General features: G+C 36.6%; 1 protein-coding gene and 1 pseudogene across 5 annotated transcripts in view; both read left to right on the forward strand.

Moving 5' to 3' along the window:
* MCTP2 (multiple C2 and transmembrane domain containing 2) overlaps positions 1–17,162 on the forward strand; it is a 257,190-nt gene that overhangs the window by 34,854 nt on the left and 205,174 nt on the right. The window lies entirely within an intron of this gene.
* Positions 5,249–5,759, forward strand: LOC129014193 (large ribosomal subunit protein uL24-like; annotated as a pseudogene).

Raw genomic sequence — 17,162 nt, forward strand, 5'->3', positions numbered from 1 at the left:
CCCAAGCTGGAGTGCATTGGCACAATCTCGGCCACTGCAACCTCCGCCTCCTGGGTTCCAGTGATTCTTCTGCCTCAGCCTCCTGAGTAGCTGGGATTACAGGCGCCCGCCACCATGCCTGGCTAATTTTTTTTGTGTGTTTTTAGCAGAGACGGGGTTTCACCACGTTGGCCAGTTTTGGTCTCGAACTCCAGACCTCAGGTGATCCATCCACCTCGGCCTCCCAAAGTGCTGGGACTACAGGGATGAGCCACCGCGCCTGGCCACTTTCCTTTTCTTGTTTTTCAATCTTTATTTTGTTGTCCTTCTCGTTTTCTTGGGAAAGTCTCCCCTTCTTGTTTTCTCCCTTGGCTGGCTTCATTTGTATAGACTATGTTGATTAACACCTCATTAAATACCGTCAGAACTTCTATTTCTGTATATTCATAGTGTATGTTCCACACTGCCTTGCTATCCATGAATTCTTACCAGTAGATCATAAACTTCTTATGGACAGGTTTTGTGCCACTCTTTGCCACTCTTACAAGAACCAGTAGATACTCAGGTAACATTTCTACATTGACTTTTTTTTTTTTTTTGAGGAGATAAGAGTAGAGTCAGCTCTGAGATGACTACTTTTTAAGTGATTCTTGTTTTTAATCTTTTTGGATATTATTGGTAGTTTTTAGGACCTAAGGAAAGCATGTTTGCCAGATTTCCACTTCTGAATCAGGGATGGATTGATGGAATACTTTAGTAACATTATTTTTAAACTATTAGCATAAGAGTTTTTTAATTGCTCCAACAATGTTAGTGTCTTCTTCACTTAGCATTATACTATTTTAATAATATTGTTTAAATGATTAGTATAAGGACTTTTTAATTACTCCAGCAATGTTCGTTTGTCTTCCACACTTAGCACTTCATGATATTTATAAAGGGCCCATTGAAGTATCTCGTGTTGACGCACTGAGGTTGGTTAGTTTGGGTTTCAAAGTCTGCCAGTTTTCAAGCTCTGTTCAAGTTCGCTTTTAAGCATGAATCATGAGTTACACAAATAATATAGATTTATTCTTAAAACTTTGATTACTTTGAGTCATCTTTTTCAGTAATTGCCTTATAAAGATTTGGGCAGAGTTTCAAATTCTTCTAATATTCAGGCTTTAGGTGTAAGAATAATTGATAGAATTTAGGGGTAAGAATAATTGATAGAATAATTGATGTTTTAGACAGATAATAATGTAGATTTGTCTTTACAACTCCAGGTATCTGGAATCATATGTTTTCAATGATTGCCTTATGAAGATTATTGAAAACTGATGTATCAGTGTTAATTTTCAGTGTGTCTTATATAAGCTCTCTCATGTGGACAGAGCAGCTTTTATAAGGGTTAAATTTATCAGGCTCCCATATATGTGATTAGCCATTGCTGTAGACAGTTTTCTAGTATTTCATGTTAGGAAATACTCAACAAATACATTTTAATATAACCAAGGTTCTGAAGAAGACCTTCTTACCTCTGAATATTTTCCACAGAGCCTATTATATTCCTGAGTTCACAGAAAGTTGTTTTATTACTTCAAGGACTCTCTGGGCTCAACTCTGTAGCTAAAGAATATTATGTTATTCTCTGGGCTTGATAATTGTGTTCCAACTCTGACATTTAGCCGTGATATTGTTGTTTCAGAGTTTGAAGTAAGGGAAGATACCTCTAAAAAAAAGGTTCAACTCTAAAGTGTTTCACTCATCCATCTATATTGTAATTTTTTTTTCCAGTTGCCCCTTTTCTACAAGCAGAATAAAATAACAGAGGCAGGGCACAGTGGTGAGGGTATTCAGGCACCATGCTTGTGGTTCCAGCTAGTGGACGTTATGTTCCTGTTGGGGACTTTTGAAATGTATATGATGGTTTTTCTGGTCACACTGACAGGGACATTGCTGACACATAGGAGATGGGGACTATGATAGCTCCCATCTTAACAATGTACAGAACAGTCCCATATATCAAAGAATGTTTCCACCCCAAGTGCCAGAAGTATCCCCTGTTGAGCAACACTGAGATAGAGAGGCTTCAATTTCTGGCACTGTGAACTTGAACAGTTTGCATTTGCTTCATCTGTAAAGTTGGAGATAAAATTACCTATTATATAAGATCATTTTAAGGATTTCTGATGATGTATGTAAAGCAGTGAATACAGGACCAGATACTTAGTAGGAACTAGTAGAGGAATTGTTTGACACCATTTTTAACCTCTAGTGGTTTCCCAGCCCACTCGCAGTAAAAACTGGTGTCCACAGAGTGGCCTACGAGGACCTGCCCAATGCAATCTCCTGCTCCCCTTTGAGGTCATCTCCTGGTGGTCCCCCTCTCTGGCTCTCTTCCAACCACACTGGCCTCCTTGCTCTTTCTCCATCTCCCCAGGTGGGCTGCCTACCCCCTATCCCCCTCTGCTGGCCTTCTGCACTTGCTCTTTCTGCTGTGTGAGAGGCTCTTTGGCTACATGTATCCCCCTGGTGTTCTCCCACACTTTCTTCCACAGTCTGCTTACCTCATCTGAGGGGTGTTTTCCTGATGCATGATAGAAAAATAGCTGCTTGGATGTCCACAGCCACCCTTTCTTTCCACTTGGTTGTTTCTCTTCCCTTACCATCACCCAACACATGAAATTATTGTCTGTCTCTTCCAAGTAGTATATAACTTTCATGTAAGCAAGTACTCTGCTTTGTTCACTGATATATTCCTAGTGGCTGGAATATCCCATCATGACTTAGGTGTCAATATGTGTATCAGATGACTGGATTAGTGTTTTAAAACAGCAATGGCAAAGAAGTTGTAATTGACTGGTAACACTTTGTTGTATTACCAGTGAATCACAACAGTACGTCATATGCTATTTGTGTGTATGTATGTGAGACGAGAGTGTGTGTGCATAAAAAAGTTATCCTTTCTACTAGTTACATAGTTTTAAATCCAGATGATGGAATTAATAATTTACAGGAAACTCCCCATCTAAACAATTTTGATAAGCTTTGCAAGATATACCACACATTAGGTTGTCCAAAAATTGGATTTCTCTACTCACTGCTCTTCCAATTATACGATTCTCTCATCACTTTTAATTGAAGGAAGCATGATATGTGTATTCTTACATGAGACTACCTTAAGGGCATAATGATGTGATTATGTTTGGGTATATATTTTGAAATTGGTTGCAAATCTCTAGAGGTTATCAATAAAACTATTTGTAGCATGTTAGAATTAATGAGTTCCCTGTCTGCTTGGAGGAGGTGTAATTGCTCTTTGGATAGACAATAGGTATTTGCTGTTTCTGTTAATAACAGTAGGAGCTGGGGACATGCTTTGAATGATTATGTTATGAAAGAAACTGCTGGCTTGATGTTTTGGAAGCAAGAGAAAGATAAATGGTGTAATATGCTTATTTGAAAGATAGGTATTTGAATTTAAGTTTTCTTTCTTGCTCTTTGGTAGACATGATGATTTCTTTAAAATATTTTGCTTTGTTTCTGAAAAATTTGTCTTGATTTGGTGACTTAAAAATACGCACCATTTGTGAAACATATTCTTTATCACACCAGAAATGGCTTTGGAGCATATGCATAAAGTTTCTGTTGTTCTAAATTAGTGTTTCTTTTGGGCTAACCTTTCAATTACATTTACCATCCTAAAATAACTTCTTTACCTAAGTTGGACAAGATTTTATACTGGAAATTAATACCTTTGCCTCCTACTATCCTTCTTCCAGTGGTGTTCTGTTTCTGCAGGTAATTATTAGACAAGGAAAACCTTTAAATGTGGTGATAATGTTAGGCAGGACCTTTGAAGTTTAATGGTTGTGTTCTAATTTAGGAACTGTTTAAGAGATCCATCTGTGAGGTTTAATATAGGGCCAATAAACTCAATTATGTGAAGAAGTGAATTGCCTTCTCTTACATTTGGTATGTAATGGTTAAGACAATTTTTTTTTTTTTATTGGATGGTGCTTAATTTCAAAACTTGGGTCTATAGCTGGATGGCAGATAATAACTATTCTTCTAAGGTAATCAAGGAAGTGTGTGTGGGTGTGCATGCATTGGGAAATGAGGGGTAGCAGTCCAATCAGTGAGTAATTACTGATTGAACACTGTAGCCAGAGAAGCATGTGCGTTTAGCGTGAGTGTTGCGTCTGTCTACCTCTGTGATCCAGCCTCTTCTGCTCAACCTTCAGCCAAATTTTTTTTTTAGTTATCTAATCTGTTACTTTCATTTCCTTCTTTCCCACTCTCTTCTGAACCTACTTTAAGCAAGTTTTCTTCTCCATTCTGCCATTAAAACAATGCATATCAAGATTGTCAGTAATCTTCATTTCACTAAATGGATACATTCAAGATTATTGTTACTGGATCTCCAAACAGCACTTGAGGTTGTTGACCACTTCCTCTATGAAACACCCTTCCTTTGGCTTTTCTGTTTTGGGTTCTATTTGTCATAAGATAACACCATATATATTTTTTTCCCCTCTCTGGCTATGTCTCTCTAGTTTCCTTTGCAAGTTTATGCTGCTTTAAGAAACCACTAAGTGTTGGAGTTCTTTAAGGCTAATCGTCATAGTATAAGGCTTTTATATTTTTCTTGGCAATGTCATCCATTACCATGCCTCCAGTTGTCATCTGAATTGCCAATCTCTTCAACATCTTTCTCTAGATGTGCCCTCTCTCTTTGCTCCACAATCGTATGTCCAGCTGCCAATGTGGCTTTTCCAGCTGGACTTGTAAAACATAACGAAGTCAAGACTGATCTCAGGATATTCCTTGAAAACCTGTACTTCTCAGTGAATTGCCCTAGAACTGTCTAGTAGGACTGGACTCAATCTTGACATACCATCTCTCGTCCGCTTTAGTGAGTGCCGTTAATGCAACAACATTGCTTTCTCAATACCTGTTATCTTTACTGATAGAACAAAAGACGAAAAAATCGAAAGAACATAGATCTAAACAACACAGCCAACCACCTTTAACTAAATGGCATATATAGAACCCAGCAACTGCAGAATTAACCGTGTGCTGGGCCACAAAGGAAGCCTCTAATTTCAGAGGACTGAAAACATACTGATTTGCTTTCTGACTTAATCCTCAGAAATTAGGCTAGAAGTCAATTACACAAACATAACTAGACAATCCCCTTATAGAAATTAAGCACTATATTTCTAAAATCCAATATATCATAGAATAAGATAGAAATCAGGAAATATATAGGAGCCAGATAGTCACCATGAAGTTCAATCGGTTGGTGACCTGGGACCACAGCAAAAACTGCAAATGTCACTTCAATGCCCCCTCGCAGGTACGCAGGAAGGTCATGTCGTCCCCGCTCTCCAAAGAGCTGAGTAGAAATACAATGTCTGCTCCATGCCCATCTGCAAGGACCACAAGGTCCAGGTGGTTTGAGGACACTACAGAGGTTAGCAAATTGGCAAGTAGTCAAGGTGTACAGAAAGAAAGTCAAGGTGTATCCATCATTTCCCAATGCATGCACACCCACACACGCTTCCTTGTGTCACTTATTCAGAAAGAAATATGTCCTCTACATTGAGCGGGTGCAGTGTGAGAGGGCCAACGGCACCACCATCCCTGTGGGCATTCACTTGAGCAAGGTGGCTCTCACCAGGCCAAAACTGGACAAGGATCAGAAAAAAATTCTTGAATGCAAAGCCAAGTCTTGACAAGTTGGAAAAGAGACAGGCAAATATAAGGAAGAACTTATTGAGAAAATGCAGGAATGAATATAACTTGTTGTGCAACCATGGTTTAACTGGAGATTTTTAGCCTAGCATGTGTTTCTTTGGAGCTTATCAAAATGTCTCTGGAACATTTCATGTCCTATTTTGTTACCAGTGGTTCAGTGAATCTACTTTTGGAATTTTGATTAATAATTTTATGAGTGAAAATGGGAAATGCTTTAAAAAAAGAAATCAGGAAATATATTGAACTGAATGGTAATGAAAATGTGACATATTACAACTTGTGGAATGCAACTAATTCAGTGCTTAGAGGGAAATTTATAACATCAAATGCATAAACGAGCAAAAGGTATGGTCTGAAAATCAATATCTAATTTTCAATGTCAATAATTTAGAAAAAGAATAGTAAATGAAACCCAAAGGGTATAGGTGTAGCAGGAAGGAAATAGTCGAAAACCAAAATTAATAAATAAAATCAACAGAGGAAAAATTAATTTTAGAAGGTATTAATAAACTTGAAAGATTGTTCAGGAAAATAAGAAAGAAGCATATTACCAATATGAGCAATAAAAAGGGTTATTTTTAAACTAAACATGATATAGAAATGAAAAACATAGGATGTTATGAACAACTCTAGTCCAATAAGCTGAATACTTTAATATGGACAAATTCCCCCCTCCCCACAACAGCAAACATAACAAAACTGACAAAAGAGGAAGTAGAAATTATGAATGAATTGATGTCTATTAAATAACTTAAATTTATTATTAAAAATCTTCACATATGTACACATGCATACCAGAGAGCTTTACTGATGCATCCTTTTAAAAAAATACCACCAATTTTACACAAACTTTGTAAGAAAATGGTAAAGGAAGTCATGCGTTCCAACTCTATGGTTTCTACCAAAACATCACAGGAATAGAAAATTATGACTACACTCTTTCATGAACATAGGTGTAAAAATCCTGAGACACTTAGCAAGTAGAACTTAGTCTGATATATAAAAGTATTATCCCAGTGGAATTTATTTCAGCAGTGAAAGGATGAGTAAATACTTGCAAATCAGTATAGTTTCTCACATTAACAGAAAAGGAGGAAATCATATGATCGCTTTGAAGGTTGCAGAAGAAGCAATTTCAGTGAATGCTACTTTATAATATAAATTTTTATCAAACTAGAAATAGAAGAGAATTTTCTTAACTTGTTGAGTACTTAGAAAGCCTACAGAAAACATCATAATTAAATGATGAAATTTTTAAGATTCTTTTGAGAGTGTTTACAACTGAAGGGTGCCCCTTATCATTTCTATTAAATAACAGAATAAACAAATCATAAGGATTAGGAAAAAAATATAAAACTAGTATTAGTCACAGGTGATCGGGTTGTACAGATACAAAATCTGAAAATAGTTACCAAAAATATGTTAGAAGGAATAACAGAAGTCATCAAGATCAGTATTTACAGGTAATTTTTACTTTTATATGCTAGTAATAAAGAAAAAAATGTCTATACTTAAAATTTCAAAAGATAATTGAGATAAATTTTAAAGTGAATTAAAGATTCTGTTTTCCATATCTTTACATTTTCTCCACTGTCTATTTTTTTCTATTACATCATCTATTTGTGCATCTGTAGACCACAAAATCAATGTATTTATTGCAACTCTCTGATAATCTTGATTATATCTTGCCTGTTCTGGACCCTTTACATTTTGGAAACGTAGAACCTTTATTAAATCTTAAATCAACTTAAATCAATTTAACCTTTCTTAAATCAACTTGTAAGAAAGATAAGAGCAAGTGATAATAAAATAGAAAAACATAGATGAAAAAGATTGCCAAGATTTAGCAAACAAGAAATGATATTCTGTTTTATAAGCATTTTTATTTTTTTTTGAGAGACGGAGTCTTGCTCTGTTTCCCAGGCCAGAGTGTAGTGGCGCGATCTTGGCTCGCTGCAACCTCTGCCTCCCTGGTTCAAGCAATTCTCCTGCCTCAGCCTCCTGAGTAGCTGGGACAGGCACTTACCACCATGCCCAGCTAATTTTTGTATTTTTAGTAGAGACGGGATTTCACCATCTTAGCCAGGATGGTCTTGATTTCCTGACCTCGTGATCCGACTGCCTCGGCCTCCCAAAGTGCTGGGATTACAGGTGTGAGCCACCGCGCCTGGCCTTTATAAGCATTTTTAAAGAAACAACTTTGGCTTCATTAATTCTTTGTATTCTATGCCAGAAAAAATAATATTAAAAATAATAGGGACATATTCATAAACAGGACAGAGATTAAAACAGCAATATAATGAAATTTTATGTTGGTATGTTTAAAATCCTAGATAAAAATCTATACTTTTCTAAAAAATATATAACTTATTAAACTAACACAAGATGTAAAAAACCTAAATAAGTTTAAAACCAATGAAAAATTCAATTCAATCACCAGTTAAATAAGTATTTTCAAGAAAACATTTATGCACCGGCAATTTTATAGGTAAGTTCTAGCAATTAAGTAAGAAATTCCACTCTTACACTGAGTCTTTCTTTGCTGAAAGTAGTATAACACCTGACTCAATCCAAACAAAGAACAAAGGAAAAATTACAGGTTGATATTACATGTAAACTAGTATGGGCAAATAATAATATGTTCGTAATCTGAATTCAGCAATGGTATTTTTAAAATATTACAATACAAATAAGAAATATTTGGTTATATCTCAGAATGAAAAAGATAGTTTAACATTAGAATATCAATGTAATTTACTACATTAAGAGATAAAAGGAGAAAAGAAACATGATTACTTAAACGGATGCAGGAAAAAAATCTTTTGGCAAAATTCAGCACTTGTCCATCTTAAGAGTTGTTAGTAAACTAAACCAAAAAAAAAGAAAAAGAGATATGTTCTTAGCGTAACATGTCTTAAGGAATATTACAAGGATGGTTAATATCACAACTACTGTTACGTATTGAGTTGGAAGCCCAAAAAAAAAATAAACTTAAGTGACTTGAAAAAGATGACACAAAACTGTCCTCATTTGAAAATAATTTGCTCGTCTACATAGAAAATCATAGATAATTAGAGTTTACAGACACATTATTGGAGTTAAAAATGATTTCAAGAAGATGGTTGGAATTAGAATCCACATATAAAAGTCAGTTGTTTTTCTACATACTATCAGCTCATGAGGAAATTATAATACAATATTAATAACTACTAAATTATGAGATACCTAGGAATTAATTTATCAAAACATGGGCAAGATGCCTAGTATGAAAATTTAAAAATATAACTAACTGGTCATTGAAGACTAAAGTTATATAGATACCATTGATCTAGTGATCATGCTTTTTAATATTTACCCAAATGAGTTGGAAACTTAGGTCCACACAAAATCCTGCACATGGATGTTTCTAGCAGCTTTATTTATAATTGTCAGAAAGTGGAAGCAGCCGAGATATTCTTCAGTAGTCAAATGGATAAACTATGGTACATCTAGACAATAGAATATTATTCAGAGATAAAAAGAAATGTTATCAAGCTATGAAAAGGCATGGAGGAACCTTAAATACATATAAGTGAAGTAAGTTAGCCTGAAAAGACTATGTAATATGTGATTCCAGCTCTATGACATTCTGGGAAGGACAGAACTATAGCGACTATAATGCAATCATTGGCTACCAGAGGTTCAGGGGGAGGTAAGAGAGGGATGAATGGACAAAGCAGGGGATTTTTTATGACGTACAGAAACTACTGTGTATAATACCGTAAGGGTAAATACAGGACATTATATGTTTGTCAAAGTCCATAGAACTGTGCAACACAAAAAGCCAACCTTAATTTACACTATAGATTTAGTTGTTAATCGTGTAAATATTGGTTCAACAATTGTATTATAACAAATGTATCACACTAATACAAGATGTAAATAATAACGAAGAAATGTGTGTTAAAAAGGATGGACAGAGGCGGTATACAGGAAGTCTCTGTACTTTCTACACAATGTCTCTGTAAACCTAAAACTGCTCTAAACATAGTTCATTACAAAAAGAAGATATATAAAAAGTATATTCATGGCTTGGGAGATGAAAATATCATGAAGCTGTCAAATACCCTAATATTAATTTGTAAATTAATTGCCAATCAGAATGTCTGCTGCTTTTATTCGGAGGTACAGATACCCAGACAAATGGATTCTAAAATTTAAATAGAAGAGCAAAGAAAATAGGAACCAATTTGAAGGACTACAAGGTGGACTGGTTGCTCAGCTCAATATCAACACTTATGGTAAACCTATAGCAATTAATTATTATATGGTATTGACACAGGTATAGATAACCAGCTATATTCCTCACCTATGGAAACTTTGTACCTGATAGGGATGGCATAGCAAATCTTAAGGGCTGGGGTTGGTCTTTGCAGTAAAAGGTGCTTTAAAATTTGATCATCCAAATGGATAAACAAAGAAATATCACCCCCATCTAAAACCATTAACAATTCAGTATAGAGTAAATGACTGGTTGTGAAACTTTAGAGCTTTCCTAGAAAAACATATGATAATATATTTATGACCTTGAGGATTTGATTTGATTTGATTTTTATTTTTCAACTGTTATTTTTGTTTCAGGGAGGTACATGTACAGATTTGTTACATGAGTAAATTGCATGTCATTGGGGTTTGATGTACAAATGATTTCAGGCAGTGAGCATAGTACCTAACAGGTAGTTTTTTTGACAATCCCTCTCTCCCTCTACCCTCAAGTAGGCCTTGGTGACTGTCATTCCCTTCCTTGTGTCTACATGTACTCAGGGTTTAGCTCCTATTTATAAGTGAGAACATGTAGTATTTGGTTTCCTGTTCCTTTGTTAATTCACTTAGGATAATGGCCTACAGCTCCCTTCACTATTATTAAATAGGGAGTCCTTTCTCCATTGCTTGTTATTGTCAAAGTTTGTTGAAGATCAGCAGGGTTATATAAGCTGTTCCACTGGTCTATGTGTCTATTTTTGTACCAGTACCATGCTGTTACAGTTGCTGTAGCCTTACGGTATAGTTTGAAGTTGGGTGGTGTGATACCTTTGGCTTTGTTCTTTTTGCTTAGAATTGATTTGGTTATTTGGTCTCTTTTTTGGTTTCATATGAATTTTAGAATAGTTTTTTTTCTAAATCTGTGAAAAATGAGTGGTAGTTAATAGGAATAGCATTGAATCTGTAAATTGCTTTGGGCAGTGTGATCATTTTTAACAATAGTGATTCCTCCAATTCAAGAGCATGGAATGCTTTTCCATTTGTTTGTGTCATCTCTGACTTCTTTCAGCAGTGTTTTGTAATTCTTGTTGTAGAGATCTTTCACCTTCCTGGTTAGCTCATTCCTAGGTATTTTCTTCTTTTTGTGGTTATTGTGAATGGGATTGTGTTCTTAATTTGGCACTGAACTTACACATTACTGATGTATAGAAATGTTACTGATTTTTTTTACTTGATTTTGTTTCCTGAAAATTTACTTGTTTATCAATTCTAGGAGCCTTTGGGCAGGGACTATGTGGTTTTCTAGGTAAAGAATTGTATAATCTTTGAAGAGAGATAGTTTGATTTCCTCTCTTCGTATTTGGATGCCTTTTATTTCTTTCTCTTGCTTTATTGTTATGACTAGGACTTCCAGTACTGTGCTGAATAGGAGTGGTGAGAGTGGGCATCTTTGCCTTGTTCTGGTTCGCAAGGAGAATGCTTCCAGGTTTTGCCTGTTCACTATGATGCTAGCTGTGGGTTTGCTGCTATCTTTTTATTTATTGTGTTCCTTTGATGCCTAGTTTGTTGAGGGTTTTTAACATGAAGGATTTTGGATTTTATCAAAAGCCTTTTCTGCATCTATTCAGATAATCATGTGGTTTTTGCTTTTAGTTCTATTTATGTGATGAATCACATTTATGGATTTGCATACTTTGAACCAAGCTTGCGTCGCAGAAATAGTGCTATGTCATGGCGGCCTAGCTTTTTGATGTGCTGCTGGATTCAATTTGCTTGTATTTTGCTGGGAATTTTTACACCCGTGTTCTTGACCTGAAGCTTTTGTTGTTGTTGTATCTGTGCCAGGCATTGGTATCAGAATGATGCTAGCCTCATAGAATGAGTTAGGGAGGAATCACTCCTCCTTGATTTTTAAAAAATAATTTCAATAGGATTGGTACCAGCCCTTCCTTATACATCTGGTAGTATTTGGCTGTAAGGTTTTTTTTTTTAATTTTATTATTATTATACTTTAAGTTTTAGGGTACATGTGCACAATGTGCAGGTTAGTTACATATGTATACATGTGCCATGCTGGTGTGCTGCACCCATTAACTCGTCATTTAGCATTAGGTATATCTCCTAATGCTATCCCTCCCCCCTCTCCCCACCCCACAACAGTCCCCAGAGTGTGATGTTCCCCTTCCTGGCTGTAAGTTTTTCTATTCCAGGGCTTTTCCTTTTTCGTACTTTTTTTTTTTTTTCTAGTGATTCTATTTCAGAACTCACTGTTGGTTGGATCAGAATTTCAGTTTCTTCTTGGTTCAATCTTGGAAGGCTGTATGTTTCCATTTATCCATTTCTTATATGTTTTCTAGTTGGTGTGCATAGAGGCATCCGTTAGTCTCGAGGGTTTTTTTTTTTTTTTTAATTTCTGTGGGGTCATGGGTAATGTCCCCTTTGTTGTTTCTGATTGTGTTGATTTGAATCTTCTCTTTTTTTTCTTCATTAATCTCACTATCAATCTTATTCTTTCAAATAACAAACTTTTGGTTTCATTGACCTTTTGTATGGATTTTTGTGTCTCAATTTGATTTAGTTCAACTCCGACTTTTGTTATTTTTCTTCTGCTGACATTGGGTTTGACTTGCTCATTTTTCTAGTTCCTCTAACTGTGATGTTAGATTGTTAATTTGAGATCTTTCTAACTTCTTAGTGTAGACATTTAGCATTACACACTTTCCTCTTAAACTCCAACTGTGTCCCAGAGATTCTGATATGTTGTATCTTGGTTTTCATTAGTTTCAAAGAATTTCTTGATTTCTGCCTTAATTTCATTATTTACCCAAAAGTCATTAAGGGCAGGTTGTTTAATTTCCATGTTATTGTGTGGTTTGGAGAAGTCTTTTTTGTTTTTGTTTCTATTGAGAGTGCGGTTAGTATATATTTTTTAACTTGTTGAGAATTGCTTTATGGCCAAACATATGGTGGATCTTAGGGTATGTGCCACATGCAGATGAGAATGTGTATTCTGTTACTGTTGGTTGGAGTATTCCGTAGAAGTCTGTTAGGTCCATTTGGTCAAGTGTTGAGTTTAGGTCTCAAATATCTCTGTTAGTTTTGAATACTAGCAAAGTTTGACCTAACAATGTCAGTGGGGTTTTGAAGTCTCCCCCTAGTATTGTGTGGTTATCTAAATGTAGGCCTTTACAAGCTTGTTTTATGAATCTGGGTGCTCCAGTGTTGGGTACATATAAATTTAGGATAGTTGATTCTTCTTGTTGAATTGAACCCTTTATCATTATGGAATGTCCTTCTTTGTCCTTTTTGATTATTGTTAGTGCAGTCTGTTTTGTCTGGAAAAAAATAGGAACCCCTGCTTCTTTTGTTTTCTATTTGCTTAATAGATCTTTCTCAATCCCTTTACTTTGAAGCTATAGATGTTGCAATTGAGATGGGTCTCTTGAAGACAACATGCAGTTGGGTCTTTCTTCTTTATCCAACTTGCCATGCTGGGTCTTTCAAGTGGGGTATTTAGCTTATTTACATTCAAGTTTAATATTGATATATACAGGTTTGATCGTGTCCTTGTGATGTTTGCTGTTTGTTATATAGTCTTGACTGTGCAGTTGTTTTACAGTGTCAGTGTGCTATATACCTCAGTGTGTTTTTTGATGGCCAGTAACAGTCTTTCATTTCCATGTTTAGCATTCCCATAAGGACCTCTTATAAGGCTGGTCTAGTGGTAACACATTCCCCTAGCATTTTCTTGTCTGAAAAGGATTTTATATCTCCTTCACTTTTGAAGCTTAGTTTGGCTGGATATGACATTCTTAGTTGGAATTATTTTTTTTAAGATACTGAATATAGGCCCCCAATTATTTCTACTGAAAGGCCCATGTTTGCCTGATGGGATTCCCTTTGTACATGACCTTCCCCTTCTCTCTAGCTGCCTTTAAGAATTTTTCTTTTGCAATGATTTCAAAGAATCTGAAGACTCTATACCTTGGTGAAAGTCATCTTGTACAGTATCTTGCAGGGGTTCTATGAATTTCCTGAATTTGCAGGTTGACCTCTTTAGTGAGGTCTGGGAATTTTCATGGATAATATTCTTATATCCTCAAATATGTTTTCCCAGTTGCTTTCTAACTCTATGTCTTTCAGGAATGCCAGTGACTCATAGGTGTGGTCTTCTACATAATCCCATATTTCTTTGAGGTTTTGTTTATTTTTAAATATTCTTCTTTCTTTATCTTTGTTTGCCTGCATTGATTCAAAGAAGTTGTTTTTGAATTCTGAGATTCTTTTCTCAGCTTTCTCTCTTCTGTTAGTAATGCATCCAATTGCAATCCAATTTCTGTCATGAGTGATTCATTTCCAGAAGTTCAGTTGATTCTTTTGTAAAATGACTATGACATCTTTCAGCTCCTGGGCCTTTTTACTGTTTTCCTTGGATTGAATTTCAACCTTCTCCTATATCTTGATGAGTGAGCTTCCTTGCTGTCTGGATTCTGAATTCTATGTCTGTCATTTCAGCCATTTTAGTCTGGTTAAGCATCATTGCTGGAGAGCTAGTGTGGTCGTTTGGAAGTCAGAAGATACTCTGGCTTTTAGAGTTTCTTGAGTTCTTGCACTAATTCTTTCTCATCTGTATGGGCTGATGTTCCTTTAATCTTTTAAGTCACTGTCTTTTTGATGGAGCTTTTTGCTTTTATACTCTTTGATCCCCTTGAGGGTTTGACTGTGGTGCAAATTAGGTTTAGCCAACTGGCTTCATTTTTGGATGCTTTCAGAGAGCCGAGGCTCAGTTTAGCACTCCTGGCCTGCATGCCCTTATCATTGGGGGCTGGAAACAGGCCAGTGGCTTTGTTCTCTGGCCCCTCAAGGTTAAGCACCTGCCATGCTGGAGGAGCTGAAGTGTTCACAGTCCACTAGCAGCAACACTCTCATGGGGGCTGCCAATAAAAGTGATCCAGTGGGGCAGTGGTGTGTCGTTATATGTGTGTGCACTGGTGAGGCAGTGGGAGGAGGCTGTGGGTGGGTACACCAGGCAGGAGAAGGCTATGGGTGGGTGCACACCGGCAGAGGTCTTTCTGCAAAAGTGCTCTGACAGATAGGTAGGGTCTGCTGTTGAAAAGCCTATGGCAGTGGCTGTTTGTAAGTGCTTTGGCTAGGCAGCTGAGGCTGTGCTGTAAGTTGTATGGCCAGGCAGGGACCCTGGGAGAGGCCAGCAGACAGGTGGAACACTCAGATCAGATTGTTCCTGTCCCATAGCAAGACATCCTTGCTCTGTCAAGGTCCAACAGCTAACAAAGGCTAATGCCGCCTAGAGGAGTATGCCAAGCCTTGGGGAGTGGGCTTTCATGGCCATGTTCCATGGTAGATGTTCCCATGCCACCCCCGCTTGGCTTTGCACAGGCTGGAGTTCTGTCTCTGCTAACTGTCTGGGAAGATCTCCCTGCCACCTTAAATATCTGTGGGGGTTGTGGGATATCCTGCAGCTGGGATCTCAAAGGTGTATGGTGAAAGTGGACCACTCCATGCCTATTTCATTCACCCCTTTCCTAGGAGCTGCTTGGGGCCAGGAATGAGTCTCACTGCTTGGCAACCCTATGTAGGGTTCCCAGCTTCTTGCCTTTCAGCCCGGGGTCTACATCCTCCCTCTGTCCCCTCTCAATACCTTCTTTCTGAAGATCTGTTGAGAATATGCCAGTCTAATTGATAGTCTTGTCTCTCTTAGTGGCAGAAGCTATTCCTGGCTGCATTTAGTTGGTCATCTTGGCTGGTCCCCACCTTGAGTATTTTAAAACCATATGCATCACACATATTCCAACCCCAAAACACAATACATTAAAAAACTGATATATTGAACTCACCAAATTTTCTTTTTAAATGACTCTTGGCACCATATGAAGTTTTTTAAAAAGCTACTTATTAGATCCCCTTTCATAATTTCAGATTGGCAAATGTATAGTCTTGCAATTATAGGTGCAGGCAAGGTTGTTGCACAATGGGAACTCATTAGCTGCATCAGGAATATAAATTAATATACCTACTTTGGAGAGTAGTTTGGCAATACCTAGCTAGTCAAGTTTAAAATATCTGCAACCTACAAACCAATAATTCTACTCTGAGATATGGTGTTTCTCAATGGGACCTTATTGGTAATTTGGACAGGATAAGTCTCTCTTGTGGAATATTTTGTATATCCCTAATTTGTGCACACTATGAGTTATGTTTCCTACCATGGTCATTATAACAACCAAATATACTTCACCCATTACTGATCACTTCTAACTGGAAGTTTATACTTGGCCGAAAAACTGAGAGAGAAACTGACATGTACATCAGAAGACAAGTCTAAGAATCTTCTTTAAATCCTTTTGTAGTGGTATAATAGAGTTAAGCATCTTAAGTAACCATCTGTGGAACATTAATCAATATATTATAGATCTTCCCATAATGCAATCCTGTACAACTCTTAAAATGGCTTTAATGAAAGCTACATTTATCATTGTGGGTAAAATTCCTGAAGGTAATGCTGATTGAAAAGCATGTAGTCATGTATGACTTATGTAAAGTTTATTAAAAATATGTTTATATATCACTAAATAATATATAATAGAATATGTGGATGTAATAAATTCAATTTTAGGACAGTGGTTTCTTCTGCTAGGGAGTGGTGGGAAAGTCTTCACAGAGATGTACATAGGCAGTGTGATTGCACAGAAGTGCATATGATAATGCATAGCCAATGCTAAGAGTCTTTGGAGCTTATTGGCCCAGGGATCTGAAAATGATAATGGGCTGAGGTATATGAAAAATAGCAGGGTTAGAACACTAAAAGGCCTTTACAACTATTTAGAATAAAAAAAGTTTTTAAAAAGATTAGGTAAATCTCAGTTAAGGCAGGTAGTATAGTGTTGAAGCCCACTTTGTATTTTTGTTGAAATTTTAAAATTTTGATTAATATTTCAGGGTTCAGGTCCCTAAGACCACCCTCAGCTTTGGTAATTCTCTAGGAGGACTCAACCTTTCCTCATACAGCTATGATTTACCATAGGAATAGGAGGGAAAAAAATAATATTGGCAAAGAGAAAAGTAGATGAGGGAATCTGGAAGAACCCAGGCATAAACTTCCAAGAGTTCCCTCTCTGTGGAGTCACACAGGACATGTTTAATTCCTGCATCAGTGAGTTTGACAACATGTGTGAAATGTT

The sequence above is a fragment of the Pongo pygmaeus genome, chromosome 16 (genome assembly GCF_028885625.2).
Source record: "Pongo pygmaeus isolate AG05252 chromosome 16, NHGRI_mPonPyg2-v2.0_pri, whole genome shotgun sequence".
NCBI lineage: Eukaryota > Metazoa > Chordata > Mammalia > Primates > Hominidae > Pongo > Pongo pygmaeus.